The 17500-nt window shown below is 39.4% G+C and overlaps 1 protein-coding gene and 1 non-coding gene across 8 annotated transcripts in view; one reads left to right on the top strand and one right to left on the bottom strand.

The window, feature by feature from the left end:
• Ttbk2 (tau tubulin kinase 2) overlaps window positions 1-17500 on the bottom strand; it is a 121126-nt gene that overhangs the window by 98074 nt on the left and 5552 nt on the right. For 2 of the 7 annotated variants that reach the window (XM_021155971.2, XM_029470471.1), the window contains exon 2: window positions 9543-9638. The exons of 4 other annotated variants lie outside the window; for them this stretch is intronic. The gene's annotated coding sequence lies outside the window, so the exon portion shown is untranslated. Of the gene's footprint in view, window positions 1-7028; window positions 7186-9542; window positions 9639-17500 lie in introns of those variants that run through there. One more of the 7 variants, XM_029470480.1, reaches the window with a different exon arrangement.
• LOC115030483 lies at window positions 7071-7210 on the top strand. Its single transcript, XR_003836078.1, has one exon. It is a non-coding gene; the product is annotated as a small nucleolar RNA SNORA48 (small nucleolar RNA).

Below are 17500 nucleotides of genomic sequence, written 5' to 3' on the forward strand. Positions count from 1 at the left end.
GCCATGACAGCCTGGATGCTGCCATGCTCTCACCTTGATGATAATGAACTGAACCTCTGAACCTGTAAGCCAGCCCCAATTAAATGTTGTTTTTTATAAGACTTGCCTTGGTCATGGTGTCTGTTCACAGCAGTAAAACCCTAACTAAGACAGGTTGTTTTTTCATTACTGCTGTGATCATTGTACCCTCACAGTATAATCTACAAATTTGCCTTTAAATAGGCTAGCAATGGTTTCTAAGGATTTAAAGTGCTAATAAATGATGTATGTAGTGTTTACTTCTAACAAAATCTGGCATGCTGAGCTCAATAAATAGTAGTCCCAGGTACTATGTCACTTTGCAAATTTCTTAGCTTACAGGAACAGTCAGTCTCATTCACAAATACACTCTCTACAAAACAGTCTCGTACTGACAGACTACTTATCAAAAGGGCCACTTTTGTTTGCATGGAACTTATTAAGTAACTACTGTTCATCAAATTCCTATGAAAATGTCATTAGAAGAATAGTTTTGTTTTACACTTTGCTTACAACCTGAACTATAACATTTATACTTTTTATACTTTTGCTGTAAAAATTTGTAGAAAAACTAGTTGATTAAAAGAAAATAAAGCCAGATGTGATAGCACACACCTATAATCCTAGCATTCAGGAGGTAGAGGTAGGTGGATCTTGGTAAGTTCGAAGCCAGCCAGTGCTACACATTGAGACCCTATCTAAAAGAAACAAACAAGAAAAGGACAGTGAGGGGATAGAAACAAACCAATGCCATCTACTATCACAAAGAATAAGTTACTTTCCAAGTGTGTTATCACCTGAAGGGCATTTTGAATACCCCTTCATAAAATAAAGGATGGAGGCATTATTTCAGCTGGCATTAAAGTTTTTTTCAGTGTGTGTGTGTGTTCCTTTTATTAGCATATTTTAATTGAACAAAATGATGAGTTTCATTAGGATATTTTCATACATATTTAATATATTTTTCTCATATTCACCTCCCTCCAAAGTCTCCCCTCAGTGAAGTACCTTATTATAGCTCAGGCTGGCCTTGATCTTGATCACTTGAAGGCTGGCCTTCAGAGTGATCCTTCCTCCTGAGCCTCTAAGGGTTGGGATTATAGGTGTGCACCATCATGCCCAACTCCAGAGAAACAACAGGAAAATGTGTAGGCTCTTGTACACTCTTGTACACCTGAGATAGCTTTGTTGTAGATGGCTCAAGATGTGATTCTCTGGGACATCCTAACTCCTTTTTTAGGTGTGTACCCCAGAAAAACTCTTTGTCACTAAGATGGATATGGAAGAATTCATAATCATGCTATCCCCAACAATCTAAATGCCCAGCACAGAGAGAACAGAGAAGCTCTAACATTTTCATATGGTAAACAGTCTTATTAGTTTCCTACTGGTGCCTCAATGAAGCTGCAAAAATGACCAAGTTTATAATCTTGTCATTTATAATCAGTGCTGGATGTCACAAATCCAGATGTCCACTGTGGAAGCAAGGCTATGTTCCCTCTAGAGGTTCTATGGGAAAATTCTTCTTTCTCCACTTCTAGAAGGTGCCTGGACTCCTTGGCTCATAATTTCATTCAATTTTCAAAGCGAGTGTTGGAGCACCTTGATAACTCAACCTCTTATATTCTCATTCTCTCTTCTCTTCTTTCTCTCACTCTCTTAAAAATTGTGTATTTGATTTCCTTTATGAGGACCCTATAATTACACTGGACACTGGTTTGACAGTCAAACCAATCTTCCTTTGTCAAAGGCTTTAAAGGTTTAAATTAATCACATCTGCAAAATCCCTTCTGCCGCCTAAGGAATCTTATTTATAGGATTCATGGATTAGAATTAGATTAGAATCTTGAAGGGTGAATTATTTTATTTGTCACAAAGACTAAGATAAAATATAAATGAAAATTCCCATTATTGTTATTATTATTTTATTTACAGAACACTTAGAGCAAGTCTCTAATGCTTGAAGACAAGGCAAGAGAATTCGTAAGTCTTTCAATATAAAGTTCAAGAAGAAACAAGCCTAACCTATGTTAAAGAAGATGCAAATATAGGTAGGAGTTTTAAAAAGAAAAGCAAAGACATGTTTATGACAAACAATGGACACGTGTAGAGAAAAGAAGAGACGAGATCAGGAACAGGCTACTGAGATGCTGACATGTTTTTAAACAATTAGGTTTGCAACTATTTTTTAAAACGTATTTATATATGTGTTATAATTGTTATCCCATAAAAAAACATTAGTAAATAATAGTTATATAAATCAGAGGCAAGGAAAGATAGACACAGGATGATGCGTCAGGGCATCCATCTGTGCAACAGAAAGTCAGCGAACCTGAGAGTTGAATACGGACAGAAATCTAGGTTTAGAGTAGACAGTCTCAGAATCTCAGACACAATTTACAATGTCATTTGTATATTTTAAAAATTGTTTCATTATTTTGTATGTATGTATTTTGCATACATTTATTATGTCTGCATACCAGATGTGTGCAGTGCCCATGGAGGCCGGAGATGGCATCAGATCCCCTGAAACTAGATTTACAAATGATTGTGAGCTATAATGTGGGTACTGGGAATTGAACACTGATCCTCTAGAGAACAACCATGTTCTTAACTTCTGAGCCCTTGCTGTAGCCCCCAAATAGAATAAATTCTCTAATACATTAAATTTCTTGAGGGCTAGCCCTTTTAATTCATTCAGTTTTATTCATATTTGATTTTTTAAAATCAAGGTATTTTTATTTAACAATGATATGTTAGTATGTAGTAGGAGTTAGTTTTGGTTTCTTTAAAGATTCAGTTATATGAATACTTTTTGTTTTTGTTTTTATTATTGTTGTTGTTATTACTATTATTATTTTATTTACAATACAGCCATTGCCCCCTCCCACAGGTCCTCATCCCATTTCTTTTCCACCCTGTCACCCAGATGATGTTTATACCACCACCAGGCCTCCCCTCTCCCTGGGGCCTCAAGTCTCTCAAGGATTAGGCACATCTTCCCCCACTGAGGCCAGACCAGGTAGTCCTCTGCTATAGATGTCGGGTGCCTCAGATCAGCTCTGCTTCAGACCAGCTCATTTATGCTGTCTGGTTGGTAGCTCAGTCTCTGGGAGCTCCTAGGGGTCTAGGTTAGTTGATTCTGTTGGTCTTCCTATGAGGTTGCCTTTCTCTTTAGCTTCTACCATCCTTTCCCTAATTCAACCATAGGGGTCCCCAACTTCAGTTCAATGGTTGTGTGTAAGTATTTGCATCTGTCTCAGTCAACTGCTTGTTGGGCTTCTGGGAGGGCAGCCATGCTAGGCTCCTGTCTGTAAACACACCATAGCACCAGTAATAGTGTCAGCCCTTGGTGCCTCCCATGAGATGCATCCCAAGTTGGGCCAGTCACTGGACCTCCTTTCGCTAAGTCTCTTCTCCATTTTTGTCTCTGCAGTTCAGTTCCTTTAAACAGGATCAATTCAGGGTCAGAAATGTTGACTGTGAGTTGGTAATCCCATCCCTCCATTTGAGGCCCTGTCTATCTATTGGAGGTAGACTCTTCAAGTTATTCTCCCCAGTGTTGGGAATTTTATCTAAGGTCACTCCAATTGAATCCTTAGAGAGTCTCTCACCTCCCAGGTTTCTGGTACTTTCTAGAGGGTCCTCCCTCCCCCCCACCCACCAAGGCTGCATATTTCCATTCATTCTGCTGGCCCTATGGGCTTTCCTCCTGTTGCCCCCAATACATGATCATGTTCCCCCTTCCCCTTCCCCTCCCCTCTCCCACCCAGATCCCTCCCTCTCTCTGCCTTCCATGGTTATTTTCTTCCCCCTTCTAAGTGGGATTGAAGCATCCTCACTTGAGCCCTTCTGCTTGTTAACCTTCTTGAGTTCTGTGGATTGTATCCTAGGTATTCTGTACTTTTTGGCTAATATCCACTTATTAGTGAGTACATACCATGCGTGTCCTTTTGGGTCTAGGTTGCCTCACTCAGGATGATATTTTCTAGTTCCATCCATTTGCCTGCAAAACTCATAATGTCCTCATTCTTAATAGCTGAATAGTATTCCATTGTGTAAATGAACCACATTTTCTGTATCCATTCTTTGTTTGAGGGACATCTAGGTTGTTAACAGCTTCTGGCTATCACAAATAAGGCCGTTATGAACATAGTAGAACACGTGCCCTTGTGGCATGGTGGGTCATCTTTTGGATATATGCCCAAGAATGGTATAGCTGGGACTTAAGGTAGATATTATTTTCAAATTTCTGAGGAACTACCAGATTGATTTCCAGAGTGGTTGTACCAGTTTGCAATTCCATCAGCAATAGAGAAGTGTTCCTCTCTCTTCTACATCCTCACCAGCATGTGCTGAGTTTTTGATCTTAAGTCATTCTAGTTAGTGTAAGGTGGAATCTCAGGGTCGTTCTGATTTGCACTTCCCTGATCACTAAGGACTTTGAACATTTCTTTAAGTGCTTCTCGGCCATTTGAGATTCCTCCGTTGTGAGTTCTCTGTTAAGCTTTGTATCCCACTTTTAAATTGGGTTATTTGGTTTTGGGGAAGTTAGCTTCTTGAGTTCTTTACATATTTTGGATATTAGCCCTCTATCAGATGTGGCATTAGTGAAGATTTTTACCCAATCTGTAGGTTGCTGGTTTGTCATATTGACTATGTTCTTTGCCTTACAGAAGCTTTCCAGTTTCATGAGGTCCTATTTATCAATTGTTGATCTTAGAGCATGAGCCATTGGAGTTGATTAGGAAATTTCCCCCTGTGCCCATGATATCAAGGCTCTTCCCCACTTTCTCTTCTATTCAACCCAGTGTATCTGGTTTTATCTTGAGGTCCTTGATCCACTTGGACTTTAACTTTCTTTTTTCCACTGTATGTTTTTTGCTTCTTTATCAAAGATCAAGTGTCCATAAGTGTGTGAGTTTATTTCTGGGTCTTCAATTATTTTCCATTGATCTACCTGTCTGTCTCTATATCAATACTATGAGGTTTTTAAATCACTATTGCTCTGTAGTACAGCTTGAGGTCAGGGATGGTGGTTCCCCCAGAAGTTCTGTTACTGTTAAGAATTATTTTCACTAATCTGGGATTTTTGTTTCATATGGATATGAAATTGAGAATTGCTCTTTTCATGTCTGTAAAGAATTGTGTTGGAATTTTGATGGGGATTCCGTTGAATCTTTATATTGCTTTTGGTAGGATGGCCATTTTTACTTTATTAATCCTACCAATCCATGAACATGGTAGATCTTTCCATCTTCTGAAGTCTTTGATTTCTTTCTTGGGAAACTTGAAGTTCTTATCATACAGACCTTTCATTTGTTTGGTTAGTGTTACACCAAGATATTTTATATTATCTGTGATTGCTGTGAAAGGTGTTGCTTCCTTATTTTCTTTCTTAGCCTGTTTATCATTTATATAAAGGAAGGCTACTGATTTGTTTGAGTTAGTTTTATACCCAGCCACTTTGCTGAAGTTGTTCATCAGCAGTAGTTCTCTGGTAGAATTTTTGGGGTCGCTTATGTATCATCCACATATAATGGTACCTTGACTTCCTCTTTTCTAATTTATATCCCCTTGATCTCCTTTTGTTGTCTTATTGCTCCAGCTAGAACTTCCAGTACTATATTAAATAGATAGAGAGAGTAGGCAGCCTTGTCTTGTCACTGATTTTAGTGGGATTGCTTCAAGTATCTTTCCATTTAATTTGATATTGGCTGTTGGTTTGCTGTACATTGCTTTTACTATGTTTAGGTGTATGGGCCTTGAATTCCTGATCTTTCCAAGACTTTTAACATGAAGATGTTGTATTTTGTCAAATATATTTTTTAGCTTCTAATGAGATGATCATGTGATCTTTTTTCTTTCAGCTTGTCTATATAGTGAATTGTGTTGATGGATTTTCATATATCAAACCGTCCCTGCATCCCTGGGATGAAGCCTACTTGATCATGGTGAAAGATGGTTTTGATGCATTCTTGGATTCGGTTTGCTAGGATTTTATTGAGCAGTTTTGCATCAATATTCATAAGCAAAATTGGTCTGAAGTTCTCTTTCTTTGTTGGGTCTTTGTGTGGTTTAGGTATCAGAGTAATTGTGACTTCAGAGAATGAATTAGGTATTGTTCTTTCTGTTTCTACTTTATGGAATAGTTTGAGGAGTGTTGGTATTAGCTCTTCTTTGAGGGTCTGGTAGAATTCTGCACTAAAGTGGGGTGGGTACTTTGGAACCAAATACAGAATACTGTACATACCAGGCATGTGCTCTACTACTGAGCTACATTTTCCACAGCTCTCATTTTTTGCATTCCCATTATAGAGAATACCAACATAGAACAGTCTTTCAGTAAATGTTTATAAGTGAAATGTCTTTCACTTCCTATATATAGTTAAAACTATGAAGTACAAGCCAGGGCAGGCTCAGTGGCATACCTCACTAATTCCTGCACTTTAGAGAGAGAGGCAAACAGATCTCTGAGTTTGAGGCTAGCCTAAAACGAGTTCCAAGACAGCCAGAGCTACACAGAGAAACCCTGTCTTGAAAACAAAAACAAAAAAACCTAAGTAGTTTTATGACAACCAACATACTCTCTCAATAATCTGCAATGAATGCTGAGTGAAATGAAATATAATACACAGCAATGCCCTCAGTAACAATTCAGAAGAAAAGTTAAATTATGGTCTGGAGAGATGGCTCAGGAGTTAGGAGCACTGACTGCTCTTCTGAAGGTCCTGAGTTCAAATCCCAGCAATCACATGGTGGCTCACAACCATCTGTAATAAGATCTGATGCCCCATCTGGAATGTCTGAAGACAGCTACAGTGTACTTACACATAAGAAAGAAAGAAAGAAAGAAAGAAAGAAAGAAAGAAAGAAAGAAAGAAAGAAAGAAAGAAAGAAAGAAAAGAAAGAAAGAGAGAGAGAAGTTATGCAGAACAAACACAAAAAGAAAAACAAAAAAAACAAAAAGAAACCTAAACAAAAAATTCACGATGATTCTCTGTACATACACTCTAAAACCAAGCTGTTAGGATTAAAAAGATGCATGTAGCCCCCTCTGGCAATGGCAAAGAGACAACTTGGTGGTGGTTTTCTTATATAGGTCAAGGGCAGAGCAGATGGCAGTCCTTTGTTCATCCTAGCTTGATGCCTGGCTTGGTGGCCAAAGATGGTTTATGCCTAGGACACATAAAAAATAAAAAAATAAAAATAAAATCCAGATAGTACAGTGAGGGAAGAGGAAGACACACATAGACTTGCTTGGGAGTTGAGAGGGAGGGGGCATGCCCACACTCCTGCCCTCCATCCCACAGCAAAGGTGGGCCATAGACAAACAGAGCCTCACTACCACCCAGAGCATCCTGGGAGGAGGAAGACAAGAGATCTACCAACCACAGACCTGTTCTCCTAAGCACCGCATAGGCAGGCTGTAGGCACCTATTTGCAGCCACACCATACAATGCAGACGGAGGATGTCATCCAGGGGTCGGGCAACCACAGGGTCAGCCTGCACCAGGAACAACCACAATATGCAAGCATGTGGTAGACAGATGGGAGAGGGAAAAAAGGAGAACAGCTTAGCATTATGAAGACAGGTAGATGCAACTAGAGACCCAAGGGGTGGAGAGAAGTAGCCTGTTGTGAGTGGCTAACCTTGCCACCTGGGGCTATGCTGAGGTCCAAGTCCAAGCTGCTGCTGAGGGCCATGTCTAGGTCTGTGGTGATTCAGCGGCAGGGGTCAGTGTACAGTGTCTCATATTACTACTAGAGAACATGGGGACATCCCTGGTAGGGGCAGCAACCAGGGACCAGATGGATGTCCAGGGGCTATATCGAACTGGCCCTGCCCCTCACTGGCTGCCATACTCTGGAGAACTAGCTTCACCTCTCACTAGCAGCAGCCTTGGGAGAGCTGGCCCTGATCCTGGTGGAAGGCATGCAGGTGAGTCAGCCCTGAGAGCAAGAGCATAGGAGAGCTGGCCCTGCCATTTATCTACTGTAAGGTGGCTTAGGTACAAGGGTGATCCCTCCCTCTTCCCACTCACCACCAGTGATAGTTGGGAGAGCTAGCCCTGGACAACAGTGGAGCTGGCCCTGATGGCAAATGTACGGGTAAGCCAGCCCTGAGAATGTGGGAGTGGGAGAGCTGGCCCAGGCCCTACCAGACTGCAGCACTTGGAGAGTGAATGGACCCTGTACCTTGACTGGGTAGCACAGTGGAGCTGGCTCTGGAGGTATGGGTACAGGTGAGCTGGCCCCAAGGGTATAAGAGCAGGAGAGCTGACCCTGCCTCCTACTGATGATACAGTGCTAGAGAGCTCACCCTGGCAGCTCAGAGAAGAGAGCCAATGGGCTGACCAGCTCAGCTACCGCCCAGGCCCAGATCCAAGTCTTTGAATTGTCCTACCCCATAATCCACACCATCTGCAAACAGTTGGGACATGTGAAAGAGCCAGTCCAGCTGATCCAAAGCTACAGAATCTCCCTGACACAGGACAACAGGATAACTGGGAGGAGGCCCAGTAAGGATTCAATATTGATTGTATCACAGAAGCCAGAGATCTCAAATCAGACCAGTGACTCACTGCAATGAATATTTGTAAGTGAAGATGTACGGACAGAGGGATATTTAGAAGGATATACACACTGATTCATACTACAGCTTCCACAATGAGATGTTTTCTGTGCTTTGGCTTTTTGTTTATTTGTGTATGTGTGGTTTATTCTGAGGGGAGGTTGTAAGGGCAAAGGTCAGCTATGAGGGGATGAGGAGATGAGTGGGACTAGGGTGCATGATATGAAACTCACAAAGAATTAATAAAAAGTTAAAAAAAGCATGCTACTGAATGATGGACTGACATGTCTTATACATAGTCAACCTAATTTAGCAGCTGACATTGAAAAAAATGCATGTAGCAGCAACAGTGTGATGGTGCATGCCTTAATCTCAGCACTCAGGAGACAGAGGCAGGCAGATCTCTGAATTGGAGGCCAGGCTAGTCTACAGAAGACAGTCAGGGCTACACAGAGAAACCCTGTCTCGAGAAAAAAGAAAAGAAAAAAAAAAACAACAAAAAGAAAGGAAGGGAGGAAGGAAGGGAGGGAGAGAAGAAGGGAGGGAGGGAAGAAGGAAGGAAGCAAGCAAGCAGGCAGGCTGAGCAAGTCACAGAGAGCAAGCCAGTAAGCAGTGCATGGCTTCTGCTTCAGTTCCTGCCTAGAGTTCCTGTGTTGATGTCTTTCAATGATGGACTGTGATGTGGAAATGTAAGCAAAATAAGCCTATCCTCCCCAAGCTGCTCTTGGTCTTGATGTTCTATCACAGTCACAGACACCTGAGACAGTAGGTAAGTAAATACACAGAAGAGCAAACAAGCATAACATAAAAAGTGCATGGGAAAAGAATTACATCTGCCAGATAAGTAGTTCTAATTAGAAGAAAGAATACACAGGCCTGAAAGTTAAACTGAATTTAGTAAAAACTAGACTAACAGGTTGGGGATATAGGTCAGTGGTAGAGTGCTTACCTAGTCTAGGTTCCATGTCTGATACTGCAAATGGTATTAAAACTTCTTTTGCAGCTGGGTATGGTGGTTCATATCTTAATCCCAGCCAAAGCAATCCTAAAATAAAAGAACATACACTTCTTGACCTCAAACTATACTGCAGAGCCATAGTCACAAAGACACTGAGAACTATAAAGAGGCATGAGGACAATGGAGCAGAGATCCCAGAAATCTACCACCACAGCTATGTACACCTAACTTTACCTTTATAAAAATAAATACTGGGGAAAAAAGCTTGTTTGATAAATGATGCTGGCAAAACTGGATAACCACCTGCCGAAGAATGGACTGAGACCCCCCCCCCAAGATCACCAACTGTTTCTCTCTATTAGCATTTTTATCTATCACTTCTCTCTCTCTCTCTCTCTCTCTCTCTCACACACACACACACACACACCTCGAACAAAAAGTAATTAATTAATTTAAAACAAATTAAAACCTGAAATGCTGGGACTCTTCAGGGAATTCAAGATATAGGTGTAAGCAAGAATTTTCTCAACAGAAGCCCAATGGCACAACAAACAGCCACAAGAATTGACAAAAAGGATTATGTGAAATCTACACCACAAATGAAACCAACGGAATGAACAAACAGCCTATGGAATAGGAGGAAATCTTTGCCAGTTCTACTTCAGACAAGGGATTGCTATCTATACTATGTAAAGAACTGCAAAAAATTAAAAACAAAAAACAAAACCAAAAAACCTAAACAAACAAACAAAAAAACCAAACCAAACTGCTCAGCAATTAAAAGTGCTTACTGCTCTTCCAGAAAATCAGTTTGAATCCAGCAGCCCACAGATTCAACACCTTCTTCAGCAGGTATTCACAGACAAAACACACAGGTATTCATACACAACACACACAAAAGCTTTTCTAAAAACTGACAATAGCCAGATGTATTGGTACATGCCTTTAATCCCAATACTCTGAAGTCAAAAACAGGCAGATCTCCATGAGTTCAAGGTCAGCCTAGTCTACACAGGAAGTTCTAGGATAGCCTGTTTCAAACTCACAAAAAGCAAAAACAAAACAAAACAAAAAAATCACCTGACAATGAATGAAATAATCTTCACAAGAATATATACAAAAACAACCACCAAACCCAGATACTATTGCAGATGCCAACAAGAGCTTGATGACAGCAGAGCCTGATATAGTTGTCTCCTGAGAGGCTCTGCCAGTGCCTGACTAATACAGAAGAGGATGCTCACAGTCATCCATTAGATGGAGCACAGGGTCCCCAATGAAGGAGCTAGAGAAAGGAACCAAGGAGCTGAAGGGGTTTGCAGCCCCCTAGGAGGATCAACTATATGAACTAACCAGTAACCCCAGAGCTCCCTGGGACTAAACCACCAATCAAAGAAAACACATGGAGGGACTCATGTCTCTAGTTGCATATGCAGCAGAGGATCGCCTAGTTGGTCATCAATGGGAGGAGAGGCCCTTGGTCTTGTGAAGGTTCTATGCCCCAGTATTGGGGAATGCCAGGGCCAGGAAGCAGGAGTGGGTGGGTTGGGGAGCAGGGGAAGGGGAGAGAGGATAGGGGATTTTCGGAGGGAAACTAGGAAAGGGGATAGCATTTGAAATGTAAATAAAGAAAATATCTAATAAAAAATATATACAAATGGCTAATGTATATATTTTAAAGTGTTCAACATGCTTAGCCATCAGGAAAGGCAAGTTTAGCTCCTCTTAAGCCACCATCACACCCCAGTCAGAAAACAAATGACAACAAATGCTGAAGAGTTTGTGAGGGAGGAGCGCCCCTTTCTCACTGCTGATAGGATGTAAATGTAAACTGATCCAGCTACTATGGAAATCAGTGTGGAGATTTTGCAAAAATCTAAAAATAGAACTCCCATATGACCAAGCTTCAGGGCATATACTCTATTTGCATATACAAGCATATTGCTGCTCTATTTATAACAGCAAGGAAATGGGACCAGCCTAGATACACATCAACAACAGATGAATGAATAATAAAAACATGATATAGAATGTATATGTACATACATTCACAATGGAATTTTATTCCTCCATAAAGAAAACTAAATTATTAAATTCGTAGGAAAATAGATGGATCTGGAAAATATTGAGGTAATCTGTCAGAAAGACAATTACCACATGTTCTCTCTCATATATGGATGCTGGCTTTAAATGTCTGTATGTATGTTTATGTATGACTGAGTATGTGCAGAGGCCAGGAAAACAGAAGAGAGCCCAAGAAAAATGGGAAAAGGAGGCTTTAAGGCAGTGGCTGGGAACATGTGATTGGAAGGTAGAAGGAAGAATCCTGGGGGTGGGAGGATAGAAATGGAAGCAGGAGAGGCAGGGTGATGGCCAGTAGGCAACTATATTTGTGGGGCAGATCAACCAAAATTAAATATATATGAAAATGCCTTTTTAACAAAAGTGTCATTTTGGAGGCTCAATTAAAACAATAAAAATAAAACTGAGCATGATGATGTATGTCTATAACTCAGCACTCAAAAATCTAAGGCAGGAGAAGTACCATGAATTCAAGGTTAGTCTGAGCTATACAGAATAAGATCCTATCACAAAAAGTCCCTTCCCCCCATCAAAAGAAAATGGGCTTCACTGTTTTGAGAAGGTTAGGGGCATTCATCTGGGAATGACTCCAGAGCAGAAATTCAGTTAGGAGATTTGTTATTTAGATAGGCTGAAGTGATAAAACTTATATACATTGACTATAAACTATATAAGTCACCAAATATATAGCATGGTTTCGTAAGTGTCATATATAATTTATGTAAGACTGTTCTTTAACAGAAAAATATAGGGAAATTATTTTTACCTATGATTTTAATGTCAATGAATACAATGTTAAAATTCATTAGGAAGAGTCTACAATGCATTTAAAGATGAGGGAATATACTTGAACCTATATTTGGGCACAGTCATATGTATTTCTAGTGAGAGTGTAAATGGCTTGTTTATGACTCTTTTTCGTTTGAGATTTAAATAAGCATACCTTACCACTTCAAATCCTGGCCACAACAAAGACACAACAAAGTAAACGGAACCAAACTTACCTTGCTAATCAACTAGAAAAGCAGACAAAATATATAAAACAGGTTTCAGAAATCAGATACCAAGCAGCACAGCAGAGATCCCTGAAAAAAGGCAGAGAAGTGACCATTGCCCAGGTCATGCCCAGAGACAGCTCCACAGTGAGGCTCAGGGGAGGGAAGCCCAAGAGTCAGTCTACTGAGTATCCACCTGCCAGGACACTTTGGCTGAATCCTCACCAGTGCATGTTATGCCTTATGGCTAAAACCCACTGGAAAGGGGCAGGAAAATATCCGTACTCTCACACAGGGCTATGAATAAGGATGTTGGATACTGAAACAACTTTCAAATAACTTAACTGTATCCCAAAATAAAATACAAAACTACTTAAAGAAAAAAATTGAATAAGAAATAACAGAATTTGAAAAAGAAAAGAAAACAGAACATAACAACATAAAATCACAATGTCTGGTACCTACTTAAAAACTGCCAGGGATGTAAATAAAGAAAAATAACAACCAAAATGAATAAGTATACATAAAATTGGAATTTTAAAACAGCTATTATAGATACATTCAATATTTTACAAAATAGAGAAAGCATAGGCATAAAAGAAAAGACATGTAAAGTAAAAACATTAAAGGTCTAGGAATAAAAAGCATTTATGTAGTATAATAAACATATCAGAAAGTCACTGAAACACACAATATGAAAGGCCAAGACAGTAAGCCTCCCTCCAAATCTACTAATCCTATAGAAATGTTCTCCGATGAGAATCACCTAGACAAACCATAGAAGACAAAATTAAAAGAAAAAAAAATCATAGACTCAGTTAAGTAGAAAGACTGAACCACTCATGCATAGATTATGAAAAAAAAAAAAAGACAGAGAGAGAGAAAGGAACATAAGGAACTTTGGGACAACATGAAAGCGCAAATCTTCACATTCTAGGCATAAAAAGAGAATAATCCTGGGCAAATGGCATAGACCAGATCATCAACAGGATCACAGAAGAAAACTTCTCCAAATTAAAGAACATACAGAACACCAGATCAGAAAATGAATATGCAGAACGAAGAGAAGGTATTGAAATCTGCAAGAGAAAGCTACAAGTCATACATAAAAGAAAACCCGTCTGAATAAAAGCTGATTTCTCAATAGAAATTTTAAAAGCCAAAAGATCCTGGAGCAATGTACTTGAAGTTCTATAAAACAATGGGTGCCAACCTAAACTACTGAACACAACAAAACTATTTGCTATTGTTGGAGGAGAAAGAAAAACTTTCACGGTATCAACAGGTTACAAGAATTCATATCCACCAAATCAGCCCTACAAAGAATTCTAGAAGCAATACTTCAGGCTGAAGAGAGAAGTAAGCAGAGCCAAGACTGTAGAAAGAAAACAAATAAAGCTATAGTTACTGAAACATAAAACTGGGACTAAGGCCACAAAAAAACAGAAGACCAAAAAAAAAAAAAAAAAAAACCAACAACAACAGCGATCAGCACACAGACTTCATAATTAAATATTAGTGGCCTTAACTCCCCCTGCCCTCCCCCAAAAGACATGATTTACATGAAATGTTTTAAGTGTTTTTAAGAAACAAAATCCATCTTTCTGTAGTCTACAAGAAACTTATACTACCTTGAAAGATTCATACCATCTTAAAGAGAAAGGATGGAAAAACATATTAAACGGGACCAGAAAGCAAGCAGGTGTCCTCATCCTAAGACCCAATAAAATCAACTTCAAATTAAGACTAATCAGAAGAAATAAAGAAGGAGGACACTTCATTCAAACCAAGGAAAACAATAAACCAAGAAGACATCACATCCCAAACATATGTGAACCAAACTGCCTCACCCAATTCCATTAAAAGCATGCTACTGGACTTAAGATACAAGTTGACTCCAACAGTAAGAGATGATTACAATGCCTCACTTTCTCCAAAAGACAGGTCATCTGGACAAAAAATAAACAGAGAAGTATCAGAATTGCATAATACCTAACACACCAAATAGACAGAACAGATATTTACAGAATATTCTACCTCAAGCCCCCAAATTATTCTATTCAGTAGCCCATGGAAGTATCTCTAAAATAGACCACATAGTGGGACACAAACAAGCCTTCACCCAGAAAGCAGAAATGATTCCATGTATCCTATCTTACCACAATGCAATAAAGCTTAAAATCAACAGTTAACAAGCCTCTACTAATTATACAAACATGTAGTTTAAACAATGTATTATTGAATGATGAATGAGTCAAGAAATCAAATTTGTGGAATTAATGGAAAATGAAAACAAGACAACAACAATAACCAAAAAAAAAGTCTCCCCTCAGGAACACATTAAAAAGAGTGCTAAGAAGGAACTTTTTTTTTAAAGATTGATTTATTTATTTTATGTATGTTAGTACACCATTGCTCTCTTCAGACACACCAAAAGAGAGCATTGGATCCCATTACAGATAGTTATGAGCCACCATGTGGTTTCTGGGAATTGAACTCAGGACCTTTGGAAGAGCAGTCAATGACTGAGCTATCTCTCCAACTTTTATAGCTCTAAGCGCATACATTAAAAAAAAAATAGACAGAGAGGCTTAGACAGATGGGCTGGAGAGATTAAGAGCACTGGCTGTTCTTCCACAGGACCTGAATTCAAGTCCCAGCACCCACATGGCAGTTCACAGATGTTCCAGGGGATCTGACACCCTCATACAGACATACAAGCAGGCTAAATAAATAAATAAATAAATATCAGAGTACAAATAAACAACTTAATGTCAAGATGGCAAAAAAATTAACAAAATCAGGGCCATAATTAACAAGAAAGAAACAAAGAAAACAGTATCAAGAATCAACAAATCTAAATAAGAGTTGGTTTACTATAGTTGGCTTTAATGTCAACTTGCAGGGAATTAGAAACACCTGTGTACAGGAGTCTCTCCTGAAGATTAGTGAGCTTCAAGATACAGAAAATAGAATTATCCAACAGGAAATAAATGTGGGGGGCTGGCGAGGGATAGGTGGCAAATAAAACCACAGCGAGTAAAAAAAATCAAGTGCACAAGACATCAGGGTGTGTGGGATCAGGCTGAAGGGCTGACATCCATAGAACCACAATCCAGGGAGAACACTGAACCTCATTTATCCTTTAATTTCTGTAATTCTATTTTATTCTGTTTTCACTTATTGTAACCATGCCATCTTGAAACGTTTCTTCCCATTTTTAAAATCATTTGTTTTATTTTTATTGGGCCAGAAGAAATTACGTTGTGGGGATAAGCAGAAGAAATGTCTGAAATTTTTCCAAATTTGATGAAAATTAACTATATCACATGCCAGTTATTACTAAAGTACAAAATCTGGTGCTTCCTAGTTAACCATGCTATAAAAGTTGTAGACTATTTCATGTATGTTTGTGTGTGTTCAGGTGTACATGTATGTTCATGCATGTGGAATCCAGAGGACAACCTTGTGTGTTTTATCAGGAATAATCCACTTTATTTTTTGCTGAATGAGCCTGGCAACCTGAGGTCAATCTCCAGGGCCCACATAAAGGTAGAATGGCAGAATTAATCAGATGCACAAACTGTCTTCTGATCTTCATGCTCACTCTGTTGCATGAGCACACTACATACAAAATAACTAAAAATTCTTTATATTTCTAAATTGCCCTGTAAAATAGAGTTCATTAGAGGAGAGAAATAGAGATTAAGGAAGAGGGCCACAGGTCAGAGAACACAGACGTTATCAAAGCGGAGAGGAAACACTGGAGGTAGAGGGAGTACATGTTCTCGAGTGACTGCAAAGATTTTTATCTAGGTGTGCTGGTTAATTGTGTCAATTTGATTAGATTAAGAAGACCTAAGAAGTTAGTAGACCACCATTCAGTGTGACTGTGACAGTGTTTCAGGGGGGTAAATACCTGCCATGAATGTGGGAAACGTTAGCTCATAGATAAGCAAAGCCAGATGAAATTAAAAGGGAAGCAGAACAAAGTCCTTGCCAGAACAGCGTTACCTCTCTGTTTCCTGGCCACCAGGATGTGAGCTCATCCTGGCAAACCTTCTCTGCCATGATAACCATGGGGCAAAATAAGTCACTCCTCCCTTAAGATGTCTCTGTCAATTATTCTGTCATGGTAATGAAATGTCTAGCACAGGCCACTTAAGAGATCATTGCAGCCATGGTCCATGAAGATATAACTATCACTCAAACTGGTCACAGACCTTGGTTTTGTCCATATGATGCAGATTTTGTAAGCACACAAAAGGGCTGTAGAGTGGGAGAGGCTTCCATTCCAATTTAAAGCAAGGTTAGTATCCCTACAGACAGCCCATGTAAAGGCACAAGAGCAATGTGTACAGCCACGAGAATGAAGGCAAAGATAAAAAGGAGACCTCCTGGAAAGCTGGATGGGTCAGGAACTTGGAATGTATAATTCAAAAAGACATAGGCTACTACCAAGTAAAGTCAACCAAAGAAATAGGCTATGTGAGCTACAAACAGCAAGGGCTCAGGGGAAGTGATGATCCGGAGAACACATTACATTGCTATGTCTACCATGGATCTATGGGAGTTGCTTCCCATTGGGCTTGCCTTGCTTTGGTCCTACCCCACCTTGCCATATTTTCTATTTCTTCTTTTGAGAATGAAAGTGTTGACCCTGTGCCATTACACTTAAGAATGTTTTCCTTTTGATTTTACAAGGACTCACAACTGCTTCCATCTCAGATACTCTGAACTTGGACTTTTGACCAATGTTAGAACTGTAAAGACTGTGGAAGTAGACTGAACAGTTGTATGGTCATGGATATAACAGACATGACCTTCAGAAGGCCAGGAAAGGAATGTTAAGATGTTTTTTTTTTAATTAAT

This window comes from Mus caroli, chromosome 2, assembly GCF_900094665.2.
Source record: "Mus caroli chromosome 2, CAROLI_EIJ_v1.1, whole genome shotgun sequence".
Classification (NCBI taxonomy): domain Eukaryota; kingdom Metazoa; phylum Chordata; class Mammalia; order Rodentia; family Muridae; genus Mus; species Mus caroli.